This window comes from Podarcis cretensis (assembly GCF_951804945.1).
Source record: "Podarcis cretensis genome assembly, chromosome: 15".
In the NCBI taxonomy this organism is placed as follows: Eukaryota; Metazoa; Chordata; class Lepidosauria; order Squamata; family Lacertidae; genus Podarcis; species Podarcis cretensis.
In genome coordinates this window covers 11,708,664-11,722,235 of record NC_137185.1, presented here as the reverse complement: position 1 = coordinate 11,722,235, position 13,572 = coordinate 11,708,664, and the positions used below count along the sequence as shown (strand labels likewise).

The 13,572-nt window shown below is 45.2% G+C and overlaps 1 protein-coding gene across 2 annotated transcripts in view; it reads left to right on the top strand.

Moving 5' to 3' along the window:
* GTF2IRD1 (GTF2I repeat domain containing 1) overlaps positions 1–13,572 on the top strand; it is an 88,062-nt gene that overhangs the window by 5,715 nt on the left and 68,775 nt on the right. Inside the window, exon 1 of one of the 2 annotated variants that reach the window (XM_079955507.1) lies at positions 6,101–6,287. The exons of the other annotated variant lie outside the window; for it this stretch is intronic. The gene's annotated coding sequence lies outside the window, so the exon portion shown is untranslated. Of the gene's footprint in view, positions 1–6,100; positions 6,288–13,572 lie in introns of those variants that run through there. 2 annotated transcript variants of the gene reach the window in all.

Genomic DNA, 13,572 nt, shown 5'->3' with positions numbered 1-13,572 from the left:
AGAAAGGAGATTCTAACTGAACATTAGGAAGAGCTTTCTGGCACTAAGAGCTGTTTGGCAGTGGAACGGACGCCCTCGGAAGGTGGTGGCCTTGGAGGTTTTTAAATTGAGGTGGTGTGGGCTACCTGTCAAGCATTTTCTGGCTGGGATTTCTTCATAGCAATGGGTTGGGCTAGATGGCCTTTGGAGCCCCTTCAAGCCGTATGAGTCTGTAGCCAGATTTGGTTGTCTGCACACTAAAATTAAAATAAAAATAAAGAAAATGGATTGGCGGGATCGGGTCACGATGCCATATTTTGGGTTCTATGGACAATTTAAGTTGGATAATTTTGTTCTCTCTCTGAAGCTGTGGGTTAAAACAAAAACCTCACCCTCCAGCCAGGACATCTTTCTCCTCCACTGCCCTATTATAAATATATTAAAGAAGGTTATTTCAAGGGAGTGTTGCAGGAGATGTATTCCTCCCCCCCCCTTTGTAGACGTTAAAACCACTAAACGTTTGTGTCCCTATTTATACATACATACATACATACATACATACATACATACATACTGTAGTTATATCCCACTCCAAGGAGGTGAAGGTGACCTATGTGGTTCTCCCCCTCATCATTGAATTCTCACAATATCCCTGTGAGGTAGATTAGGCTGAAAGAGGCAGTGAGTGGCCCAAGTTTCCCCACTGAGCTTCCTGGCAGAGTGGGGAATTTGAACCCTGGTCTCCTAGGCCCTAGCCTGACACTCTAAACATTACACCACACAGGATCTCTATGGGGTTCAAAGGTATGCTGCACTGAAACTGGAGGTTCTACTGAGCTATCTTCGCAAGCAGAATTCAGCGGCCAGGTTGCTCACCAGAGCTAGACGGTTTGAGCATATTACACCAATCCTGGTCCGACTGCACTGGCTACCAATTAGTTTCCGGGCCCAATTCAAAGTGCTGGTTTTGACCTATAACGCCTTAAATGGCTTAGGGCCGCAATACCTCAAGGACCGCTTCTTTCCATATGAACCTACCCAGACCCTGAGATCATCTTCTGAGGCCCTTTTTCGTGTGCTACTTCCTCAAGAGGTCCGGTGGGTGACAACACGAGAACAGGGTCTTTTCTACAGTGGCTCCCCATTTGTGGAATGCTCTCCCCAGGGAAGTTTGCCAGGCAAAAACATTCCTTTTTAACCAGGCCTTTGGTTGATCTTACTGGCATCCTATGCCCTTTTAAAATGGTTTTTTTCAAAGGGGGGTTATTGTTTTTATTCTGATTATCTATTTTGTGGTTTTATGTTTTGATTTTATTCTGTGAACCACCCTGAGACCTGGTATAGGGCAGTATATAAATTCAACAACAACAGACAAACCTTTTCGTTCTGATCCATCAGGGCTGCTCTGATGTTCTTAAGTAGCTCCTGAGCAGCCTGTCACAAGAGAGAGCTTCTAGATGGTGTGAACCTCAGCCCCCTATTTCACAGAATCATAAGAGTTGGAAGGGGTCCCAGGGGTCATCTAGTCCAACCCCCTGCAATGCAGAAAACTTTTGCCCAATGTGGAGCTTGAAGCCATCACCCTGAGCTTAAGAGTCTCATTTTCTACCGACTAATGGGGTTTATATACTGCTTAATCATAAAAAAAAAACCTACATAAAACATATCGAAATGACCAATAATCCCCTCTACCTTGGAAATAAAGTTGGCCATTTTAAATATATACATTATAAAACAAAACGACATATTGGATTGCGTGTCAGAATGGCTTGTCTGGTGTGGCTTGTTTAATTGAACAAAGAAAGTTTTTGCCAGGTGTTTTTGCCTAATATCAATGGGCAGGGAGTTCCCAAGACTTGGTTCCTTGCTAGTGTGGGAGGATCATTATGTTGCATTTGCAAATATAGCCTCCTTTGTGAGATTCCTCTCACCGCTTGCACTTCAAGCTGTTTCTCTCCCTCTCCCGGCACAGCCCCCTTTTTAATCCAGCAGTGAATCACTGCAAACATTCCCTATATCCAGCCTGTGCAGTGTGCCAGCTCTCACAGTGAGGTTGAAACAGGGGAGAGAGAACACAAATTCTCCCTTAAACTGCTTTTCCACGTCCGATCTCATTTCCCTCTCTCCTTGTTTGGCCTGCACCCAGTTTCCTGGCGCTTTAGCGCGGGAAGGCGGCTGAGGATGACCTCCGTTTTTTGTTATCTAGCGCCTAGAGTGACGGCCGGTGATACCGATCCAAGTCCGAGGTGTATTCTGAAACCGCTTTGGCCGCCACAAGCCTTTCCTGATAAGGCACAGGTTTTGAATTCCACTTATTTTCCGGGGCCGAAAAAGTAGACGCCTGCCATCATATCTGGGTCACATGGAACGTTTTCTGTGTGATTTTAATCTAGATACTGGGCTGAGTAGACAGCAGCTGAGTTTCTATTGTTAAGGGCTAGCCTGTTCCTTCTCTTTCCTTGCGCCTTCCGAACGGCAGATGTAGAATATTATGATTATTTTTTTATTTCTTGCCTTGCTGGCCTGTCCCTTCTGCAAGGACCTCGAGGCTGGGCACGTACCGAGCTCATTTGATCCTCCCAATCAGATTCGCAAGGTTGGTTAGGCTGAGAGAGGATTTAAAGTACTATTACACCACTTTAACGGCCATGGCTTCTCCCAAAGCATCCTGGGAACTGAACTGTAATAGGTTTACAAGTGCTGAGATCTGTTAGGTGTGGACAGGTACACCGTATTGAGCTAGGTCAGGGGTGCCCAAACTTTTTTCAAAGAGGGCCAGATTTGATGAAGTGAACATGCGTGAAGGCCAGATTTTACCTCCGGACGTATACTGCCACGGGGGCCAGATTAAATCGACCGGTGGGCAGGATTAGGCCCCTGAAACGGACTTTGGACATGCCTGAGCTAGGTCTCATGCAGTCTGAGGCATCTTCCTATACCCTTCTCCAAAAGTGCTTGAAATTATCCAGGTGCCAGGAGCGTTTTGCAGCTGGCGTGGGTCCAATTGCGACCACATGGAGATTTCTGGATGCCAGGTTGGTTACTAGGGGAAGCAAAATGTCTCTCTGAGAAAGAGCTGAAATATTTTCCACGAGGCTAGTCTTTGTCCTGTTCTGGATTGTTTTATTTGATGTTTTGATGTGCTTTGAGATTCGTTCTTTAAAACGTAAAGCGGTATAGAAATGAAATTATTAATGATAATTATAATAAATAACTCCATTGCAAGAAAATAAAAGGCAACCCGTAACCTAGGCCATTTGGCGATTAGATTATACAGTGGTACCCCAGGTTACATATGCTTCAGGTTACATACGCTTCAGGTTACAGACTCTGCTAACCCAGAAATACTACCTCGGGTTAAGAACTTTGCTTCAAGATGAGAACAGAAATCGTGCTCTGGTGGCACGGTGGCAGCGGGAGGCCCCATTAGCTAAAGTGGTGCTTCAGGTTAAGAACAGTTTCAGGTTAAGAACGAATCTCCGGAACGAATTAAATACGTAACCAGGGGTACCACTGTATACCTGTGTTTCTGGCACTGCTCCCAAAGCATCCTGGGAACTATAGTTTGTTAAAGGGTGCTGGGAGTTGTTAAGGATCCCTGTTTCGCTCAGAGAGCTACAGTTCCCAGAGCCCCCTGGGAAAAGGAATTGATTGTTAAATCGGATAATTGTAGAGATGGAAGGGACTCCCAGTTTTGGGAGGAAGAGAAGCCGGTGTTTGTCCTGAGCGATGGCGGTTTAGAAGGAGCATCCCATGGCCTCTCTATGGGTGCTGCTGACCTTTTCCCTTCGGCAGCTGGGCAAGAAAAAAGGCGAAGCGGAGTGCAAGGACTCTTTATTTTTGAATGCTTTGTGCAAAAAAATGGGGGGGGGTCAAGGAGGGTCAGTTGGGTGGGGAGCAAGGAATGTCCCTATTTGCATCTGAGGAATGTTGGAGGGTATGAGATTCTTCATCTCAGGGTTGTGGGTTCGATCCAACCCCAGATTTCCTGTGTCTCGTCTGCCCTGGCTGTGGAAGGGAGATGAAGGCTTGTTTTGAAGATGGTTGGGGGGCAGACTTTCAGTCCCCCCGCCTGCTTCCAGATCATAGACGTTGTCCATAGTGGCCTCAAGTGGTCTATCTTCTCCCTCTGCCTCATTTTACCTTGTGTGAATTTCCCCCCTCGCCTCCTCTCCTCTCTCCATCCTTGCTGGCCTCTTGCCACAGCTTCTCTGACCAGTTTTATGAAGAGAGGCCGCCACGGAAAGTGTTTCTCATTTTTAAGGACACGCACCTATGCCAAGCAGTTTTAAAAAACCCTGGCGAAATTGGGCCCCAACGCTATTAATACAAATCTTGCGGTGGGGAGCGAGAGGCGGGAGGCCTTTGAGTGAGGCATTAAACATTTATTAAAACCATTAGAATTAGTGTCAGGTCGTATTGATTTAAAAAGAGAAGCGCAGGGGAAGCTGCAGTCAACGGCGAGGTGGGCAGAAGAAATGCGTCTCCTTCCCCCCCTTTCCTTTATTATTATGACATTTGTATCTCACCTTTCCTTCAAGGAAACGTGGTTCTCATTTGGTCCCCACAACAACCCTGTGAATTAGGCCAGCCTGAGAGAGACAGAGCGAGCGCATGACTGGGCCAAGGTAACCCAGCGAGCTTTGTGGATGAATGAGGATTTGAACCCTGGTTTGTCAGCTCCTAAGACTCAGCTACATTAGTAGAGAAACAGCGATTTGAATGCGCTATGAACCTGCAACACCAGATGGCGCCAGAGAGCAGGAAATTTTACAACACAATTTCCCATAGGGATTTTTTTCCTTTTGTTAAAACAATCTAATTTCTGACTTATTTATAGCGTTTTCCCCCTGTGTTTAGATCCACCCCCAGTCCAACACATCAACCATCAAACCATACTAGTTCTGGGCTGCAGTGCTGGCTCCAGGTTTTTGTAGGAGTCATTAGGTGAGATCCCTTTGTGTCCTGTGCCCCTGGGGTCTCTCCAGTAATATCTGGACCAGAGTTTTTCATTCAGGACTGGGTATTTGACTGGTCAAAAGTAGAAAAGATTATTTGATCGACTGACCATTCAAATATTTTGAAAACTTTTGTTGTTGTTGTTTAGAGATGAGATATGTTTAATCATCAGGAGGGCAGAACCTTGGTTAATTTCAGGAGCTTTTGAAGTGCGTTAACCATGATGCAACGTGACTGGTTTTTGTTTAATTGTAGTGTGTTGTTATAACTCTTCTCCCATTTATTGATTTTTGCCATAAACAGTAAATGGCTAAAAAATGAACAGGAAATTCTGGATGTTCAGTATATAATTCATTTGCATAACCTGCTTATTCCCCTACTGCTCATTTACTGAAGCTTTAAAACAGGCATAGGCAAACTCGGCCCTCCAGATGTTTTGGGACTACAACGCCCATCATCCCTGACCACTTGTCCTGTTAGCTAGGGATAACGGGAGTTGTAGTCCCAAAACATCTGGAGGGCCAAGTTTGCCTATGCCTGCTTTAAAGTCACACTGTTGACCCCTTGTATTCAGATAAAACCTATATATAGGTGTGTTTGCCGACAGATCTGCTTATGTGTGAACACATTATCATACAAGTACATGTGTGACTAGATGTTATTTTTGTTCAGGCTTTATTGTAGCTTTTAACCATGTTAGTTGTGGAGCGGTTGGCCAAACCACTTCTTCTCTCTGCATTTCCTTCTGGCATGCAAGGGTCACTCTTCATAGAGAATGCACCTGTCAATCAGTTGCTAGTATCTCATGATTCACCAACACTCCTCTTACAACAGACTCCCCTTTCTTGCTCTTTGTGTTGTTACTATTGTTGATGATCACCATTGGTTGTTTTCTTGCTTCTTTGTTTCATGAAATCCTAGAACCACAGAGCTGGAAGGGATCCTCCAAGGATCCTCTAGTAGTCCAACCCCCTGCAGTGCAGGAATCTTTGTGATCCAGTATTGCTTTTAGCTGCTGCATATTGGGGAAGAGAACTCTGATCAAGCGTTAGAAACTCAGATAATATAAGCAGCGCACCAAACGGCTTTTTGAAGCAAGTCACCAAAATGGAATGTCTAGTTGCCATTTGGGGGCAAGATGGCTCCAAAGTCTTATTTTTTTTCAAATGATGCACGGACTGTGATTGATTACCAGCTAAGCATCTGGTTAGTTCAGATGACAACCTTCAGCTAGGTCAAGAACTTTGAGAACTTGAAAGAAGAAAAGTCACTTGATCAAGGGACAGTCCGCATATATATTGGCCTATTCCGACCTCTTTTTCTTAATAGTGACACGGAACATTCATAAGGTAAGAATATTCTTCACAACTGTGAGCAGGGCAGTGGGGTGGAGTACGTGAAGACAAGCTAGAACAATTAGCTCTGACATTGTTGACTGCTCCTGCTCAGGCTGCACAGAAAAAGCGTTTTGAATGAATCAGAAATTCATGCTTACGGTGCAGATAAAATAGAACGGATAGAATTCTACAGTGTGTGAAAGCAGTCCAGATCCAATGTTCTGCAGGCATACACCTCCAGATGGTGGAGATTTGAGGCACCATCCTGCTACCCAGGCATCTTCACTTGGTCGCAAGTGGCCAATAGTGTAGGAATGTTCAGGGTGGCAGGAGAGGATATATTGTTTATTAATATCCTTCCTAACTTGCACTAGCAAGTTCTATTACTTAGCAGAGTGCATTCCCCTTTACGCAGCAGAAAACTGGTTGCAGACTTGTCCAGATTTAATTGTGTTCTAATATTTTCCTGGTAAGACCCCTTGAATCCCTCCTAAAAGAATGAAGGCACCACAGTCTTATTCATAAGCAATAAAAAGAAAGTTTACTCACGACCAGGCAGAGCACAGTGTGATCCCTGAAGGCAGGCTTTTAGGCTTAAAGTTACAAACATATACAAACAGGTTTACATGGCTAACAGATTGAGGTTGAATCCTTTTTTTTTTAAAATAATATTTATTAAACATTTTTAGATATGACAGAAAAAAGAAAAGAAATAAAACATCCATTTTATAACCTTATATTCATTAACATCTTTCCAGGACTTCCCCACCCCATCCCCTCTTGTATTCCAATTCCTTCAAATAGATTCAACAAGTTCTTACCCCAAATTTTAAACTTATTATAATTAACCCAATGTTAAAAATATTTTTCCCTCCCCTAAGATCGACCCCGCTCCCTTCCACGGGTTCCCCTTTTTAATATGCAGAACAAATTAAAATAAAAGAAAATAGAAAAAAGAATAAAATATAGTTTAACACCCTTTGGATTCCAAATTTCCCTCCCCCCTTTCCCGGTTGCGTTCCATCAGTGCCTGTTGTCATCCTGGAGATCCCACATCTAGGTCGAAATCCTTCACAAGTCCACTCTGCCGTCTTTTTAATAGTCTTTGCCATCTTTTTAATCATCTTTAATTTCGAGCGTCCGATCTTGGAAAAACTCTGTCTCAAAAAGGTCCATTTTTTCCATCCAGGTCTCTATATTTAAGACTAAAATCTCCAATTTTGTTTCTTTAAGCCTTTCAAATCTGGATGTCCCAAATGTTCCCACTTCCTGCTTTGTCCAATTCTTGTTGTTCATGTTGTTCTTATTATTCTCTCTCCTCACTTTCCTCTGGTTTCTTTTCCTGCTCCACTGCAAAAATGTTCCAATTCCAAAAGCTTCTAAATCCCCCACAGAGGCTTTGTTATTCAGGAACAAAACTTCACGTCCAGTCCCTTCCATTCTTCAATAGATAAATCTATTGTCTCCTTTAGTGTAGAGACCTCTGTAGACAAAATAGTGTTCCATTTCTGCAGTTTCCCAGGAGATAAAAAATCCAATTCAAATTCCATGCCAGCAATACTTGTAATGTCCCACAGCCCCTCTAGAGGGATTAAAGTAACTCAGTTTCCTTCCAGATTGTACCCAACAGTCAAAGTAACTTGTTATTCCTTGTTTTAAACAATTTATATCTAATTTGTAACAAATGTAACCGGCAAAGTCCTCATAACAAAGTTCTCTTTTTATTCTTCAGCTTTGACAGCTCCTTTGACAGCTGTCAAAGCCTCTATTTCTCCTCTCCCGGCGCTCTCGCAAATCGCTCCCGGTTCCCGGGGGGGGGGGGTTGCATTTTAGCTCTACTTTTCTCCTCCAGCCCAGTCTTATAATTTTCCATCATGGAATTAATAACTTTATCAAACCAAGGTAGCACTCGATCTTAGTTGTTAAATCCTTTGCTTTAAATCCTCTACGACAGGGGGGAGACGGACTTCCTTTTTGCACCTCCCCCGCTCGCTCCGAATTTTTTTTTAAAAAAAATCCCCTTATTAAGTCCAGTTTCCAATTACTCACGGGTTGTTCTTTAATCCGAATTTTCAATAGAAGAAGTCAGCGCTCTCCGCCAAATGGCATGCGGCTTCGCTCGGCAGGGGAAGCGGAGGACTCATAGCACCACACCCCCCCCGGCACCCGCTCCGTAGCCTTTAAAAAGGCTCCTTCGCGGGTCGGGGGGCGCAAATGGTGCCCGCCGAGTCACCATGCCCATGGGTTTCAGCGCCCATGGTTTTTGAGGGTCCCCGTGACGCCGACGCGGTAGAACCCAGCCCCTGCCGAGCAGGCTCCCTCCGGAGCTCGGAGGGAGTCCGCCATTCGGCGATGGCGCCAACCCGGAAGCCCGATTGAGGTTGAATCCTGACCAGACAGAAGTACTGTTTTTGGGGGACAGGGGACGGGCAGGTGTGGGGGACTCCCTGGTCCTGAATGGAGTAACTGTGCCCCTGAAGGACCAGGTGCGCAGCCTGGGAGTCATTTTGGACTCACAAGTGTCCATGGAGGCGCAGGTTAATTCTGTGTCCAGGGCGGCTGTCTACCAGCTCCACCTGGTCCGCAGGCTGAGACCCTACCTGCCTGCGGACTGTCTTGCCAGAGTGGTGCATGCTCTAGTTATCTCCCACTTGGACTACTGCGATGCGCTCTACGTGGGGCTACCTTTGAAGGTGACCTGGAAACTGCAATTATTCCAGAATGCGGCAGCTAGACTGGTGACTGGCAGTGGCCGCCGGGACCACATAACCTGAGAGATCTGCATGGGCTCCCAGTATGTTTCCGAGCACAATTCAAAGTGTTGGTGCTGACCTTTAAAGCCCTAAACGGCCTCGGCCCAGTATACCTGAAGGAGCGTCTCCACCGCTATCATTCAGCCCGGACACTGAGTTCCAGCGCCAAGGGCCTTCTGGTGGTTCCCTCATTGTGAGAAGTGAGGTTACAGGGAACCAGACAGAGGACCTTCACGGTAGTGGCGCCTGTCCTGTGGAACGCCCTCCCTTCAGATGTGAAGGAAATAAGCAGCTATCTTATCTTTAAAAGACATCTGAAGACAGTCCTGTTTAGGGAAGTTTTTAATATTTAATGCTGTATTGTTTTTAACACTCGATTGGGAGCCGCCCAGAGTGGCTGGGGAAACTCAGCCAGATGGGTGGGGTATAAATAAATTATTATTATTATTATTATTATTATTATTATTATTATTATTACCCCATAAGGGAGATGACCTGGGGGACTGCTTGGCTGGCAGCCAGCAGTTCAGGAAGTTCGCAGGAGGAAAGGAAGATGGAAAAGAGAGAACGTGGCAGCATGCCTTGGCCTTTTCCAGGTCTGGAAAGGTCATGCCCACCCACTAGTCGCATGCAAGGAAGGATGCTCCAGCCAGGTGTAACAGGAAGTTTGACTGGCTAGACCAACCAGCCGCTGCTCTGGTTCACCAGAAGCGGCTTAGTCATGCTGGCCACATGACCCGGAAGCTGTACACCGGCTCCCTCGGCCAATAAAGCAAGATGAGCGCCGCAACCCCAGAGTCGGTCACAACTGGACCTAATGGTCAGGGGTCCCTTTACCTTTTTAAAGAGAGAACAGGGCAGACTGTGCTGCTCTCCACCCTTGCTTGAATTTCCTGCAATATCTGTGGGACATATCTACAGATTTGCATCTCTGGGAAATACAGAGCTGGAACATTGTGCCATCATGCCCTTAGTATGTGGACAGCATGCATCTCTCCCTCCCACCCCGCCTGCAATCTTAATGTCTAAATAGGGCTAAGACTAACACCTCATTCTGTGTAATGGGTAGATAAAATGTAAGAGCCTATTGATTTTTCATTCATTATGGCCACTGCAGCTACTAAAGCTCTGCAAAAAATTTAAAAGTACAGTGGTACCTTGGTTGTCAAATGGCTTGGCTCCTGAACAAAGCAGCTCCGGAATGCCGCAAGCCCAGAAGGGTAAGAGTTCCGGTTTGTGAACGTTTTTTGGAAGCCAAATGTCCAATGCAGTTTCCCTGGCTTCCGACTGAGCGAAAAAAGCTCCTGGCTTCCGATTGAGTGGAAAAAGCTCCTTGGTTTTCGAACGGTTCCAGAAGTCGGACGGACTCCCAGAATGGATTAAGTTCGACAACCAAAGTACCACTGTACAACCCTTTTCCTGCACTAATGCAAAAGAAAAGAAAAGGCCCTATTATTTATCTACCCCGCTGCCCCCCTCCCGTCCCACTCTGCTTTTGACAAGCTCCATATATGTTTACATTGCTTGCATTCAGAGTCAGTTTGTGTATTACCCAAGTCAGCTTTCATCGTGAAGTGGTCTGTAAGCATCTCTGCTGAGAGGTTTGCATTTATGCAGGTGTCATTCCCACGGGGAACAAGACAGTGATGTTTCGAGAAGCACCAATATCGTTAATGAATTACAAACATCAAAGCGGAGGAGTTTTCCTTTCCCTCCCCTTTCCTCCCTTCCAGGAGCACAATTCTCAAACCGCTAAATTAGAGACAAAAGGAACCATTTTGAAAATGAATAAAGATGCTGCTAGGGGGAATCAAAACAAGCAATTTGCCCAAAGCCAAATATGGTTCGTCCCCCCCAATCCCGTCCTTCTGCTTTAGAAGTTCAGCCTAAGACAGAAAAAGGACGGCAGAATCTTAAAACAGCGACTGCCATTGCGGGGGTTGGGGAATTGCTATCAGTTGACGATATGTCACTGTAATCATCTATATTTATGCCTCTGTTTGTTGTCCCTGTTTACCAACGATGGCCCCTCTGTTGTGGCGTATCAAATATGCCTTCTCAACTACCTCAGCTACATGGTCAGGTTCACACATAACATTACCCCATGGTTTGGCTTAACTATGGTTTGTACACCCAAAACCACCCAGGCCAGCTAACTATGGTTTGTTTGGATTGCGAATCTTGGCTTTCATTAACCGTGCTCTCCCACTGCATCCAATCCACAACCCTGGCTTGTTTCAGAGCCCTGCCCCAGAGGCTCACCCTGCTACAGAGGGGCAAGGTAAGAGTAGACTGAAAATGGAGCCAATGTTGAGTGGAACAAGCCAGGGTTACTTGGCCCGTCTGTGAGAATGAACCTGGTTTGTTCAGCCAAGCATTGTTAAAGCAAACCATGGCTTAGTGTTACGTGCCCAGGCAGCCGATAGAAGTGAAATTGCAGAGGAAGGAATTGGATGTCCATGTACGTTGCCCAGGGCAGCCGAGGACACTGAATTGCATAAAATATATATGGATGCTCCCTGAAAAATAGTTGGTATGCTTTAAAGAGAAATGCGATCCTTCTCAGCATCGTTAGAGAGATCGTGATCAAGTGATCTGTTTACTTACTTGGTCTGCTGTTCAGATGCTAAGGGTTTTTGGCAGCTTCCAAGGCCTCCCTCCCACTGTCTATGGAAGAGGAATAGAGGTAATAGCCTTACAGCCAATCAGATCAATGGTCCATCTCTTTCAGCATTCCCTACACTGACTGGCAGCAGCACCTCAGGGTCTCAGGCAGGAATAAATATGGGGAAAGCAAAATGTCACTTAGAGAAGGATTTTTCCTGAAGCTTTCATTTCTTTTATCCTGGACTGTTTTATTTGATGTTTCAATGTGTTGTAAAGTGCTTTGAGATGCTTTTCTTTAGACTATAAAGCTGTATAGAAATGAATTATTATTATTATTATTATTATTATTAACGAAATCAATTGCAAAAAGAAGGTGCCTAGACATTCCATTGTGGCAACCGTAACCTAGGTTTAAGGCGCCGTTTGGCAATTAGCTTATATATCTGAGTTTCTAACACTGCTTGCAACTCCCTGGAAAATCACGAGAGTTTTTTTGCCCTGTAATTTCCCTGTGGTCTTCATGGAGAATGCTGTCTAGCATAATCTGGGAAAATATTCCAGTGTAGCTATTTACCAACATTTCCATGGGTAAATCATGGGGGAGCAGAAGCATTAATGGAGGCAGCATGTCCATTGGCTCTTGTTGTCGTGCCACTCCATGCCCAGGGTGCGTGTGAAATTTAGAATGACATGGTGCTGTATCAATCAAAAAGCCACAGTTCTATAACACAACAAACAGGGAATGCAGTGCAAAAGGAACATTAGAAAATGGACAGGGGAGCCACCGCTGCAACCATGAAAACTTAACACAGTAACCTGCACATCTGAATTGCACCCCTTGCTTGAAACCTTGGGAAATCACTGCCAGTTACTCTGTGCAGATAATACTGAACTAGACTGGCTCAACAGAAGAGAGCTTCTGACACGAAGCTGTCAGGTGGAGGTGTTTGCATACGTTTATGTGGTTCCTCTCCTGAAAGGTGCAGGTACTACAGACAGGAGAAGGAATAAATAAGGCTGTTCTTCCAGTATTTGCTCTTCGTGTCAAAAAATAGCAGCATGCAAAGCTTTCTCATCTCCATCCTCCTTTTGGTTCCTGGAGATTTCTTCCTTGCAGTCATCTTCGGCCGGGAAATGGCTTGGCAGCAAATACTGCTTCTGATTTCCTGCGTGACTTTCTCAGATCCCCCTCACCTCTTGCAACTCATCTTCTGTCTCCATGTGCTGCTGATAGAAAAAGGAGAAGCTGTTTTCGAGAGAAAACGAGAGTCACTTTTTCGGGTTTATGCTTCTTCCGATCGCAAGCACTTTGATCACAGGAGGAGAAGTCTAGGTACCGGCAAATGTGTTTTGCCCTTCATCCTTTGGGCCATGGCAAGATATAATTAGGAGTGGCGTCTGATGGTTACTGTCACAAGCGAGGCTCCAGTGTCTTGATTTATGTGGAGAGGCCTTTAGATCTGGGTGATCCCATTTGCCCTGATACCTCTTGGGGGGGAATTGCGGAGCGTCATTTTTTGTTACTGCCTGCTAGTGGCTGACCTAAGATCATACGATGAGATGTGGCGGATGAGCTCAGTGGTCCATTTAATCCTGCATCCCGTTTCCCTACCTATGGGAAGCAGGACATGAGTGCAATAGCCCTTTTGTTCCCTGGCAGCTGAAATTCAGAGGCATGATCCCTCTGACTCTCTACTACTAATACAGGTATAATTAGTAGCCATACTAATTCCTTCACCATAGATTTATCTGATTGCTTAAAGGGCAGCCATCACCCCTGGTAGCAAAGCTGCTTAACAGAGTCCAGAAAGAAAAATCCCGACAACACTTTACTGAAAAAACTTGAACAGAAACAGCGTATAATTCGAGGAGAAAGGGACAGGGAGGTTTTATCTTTCTTACTTCGGGCTTTGTACATAGTGAGGAGATATTCAACC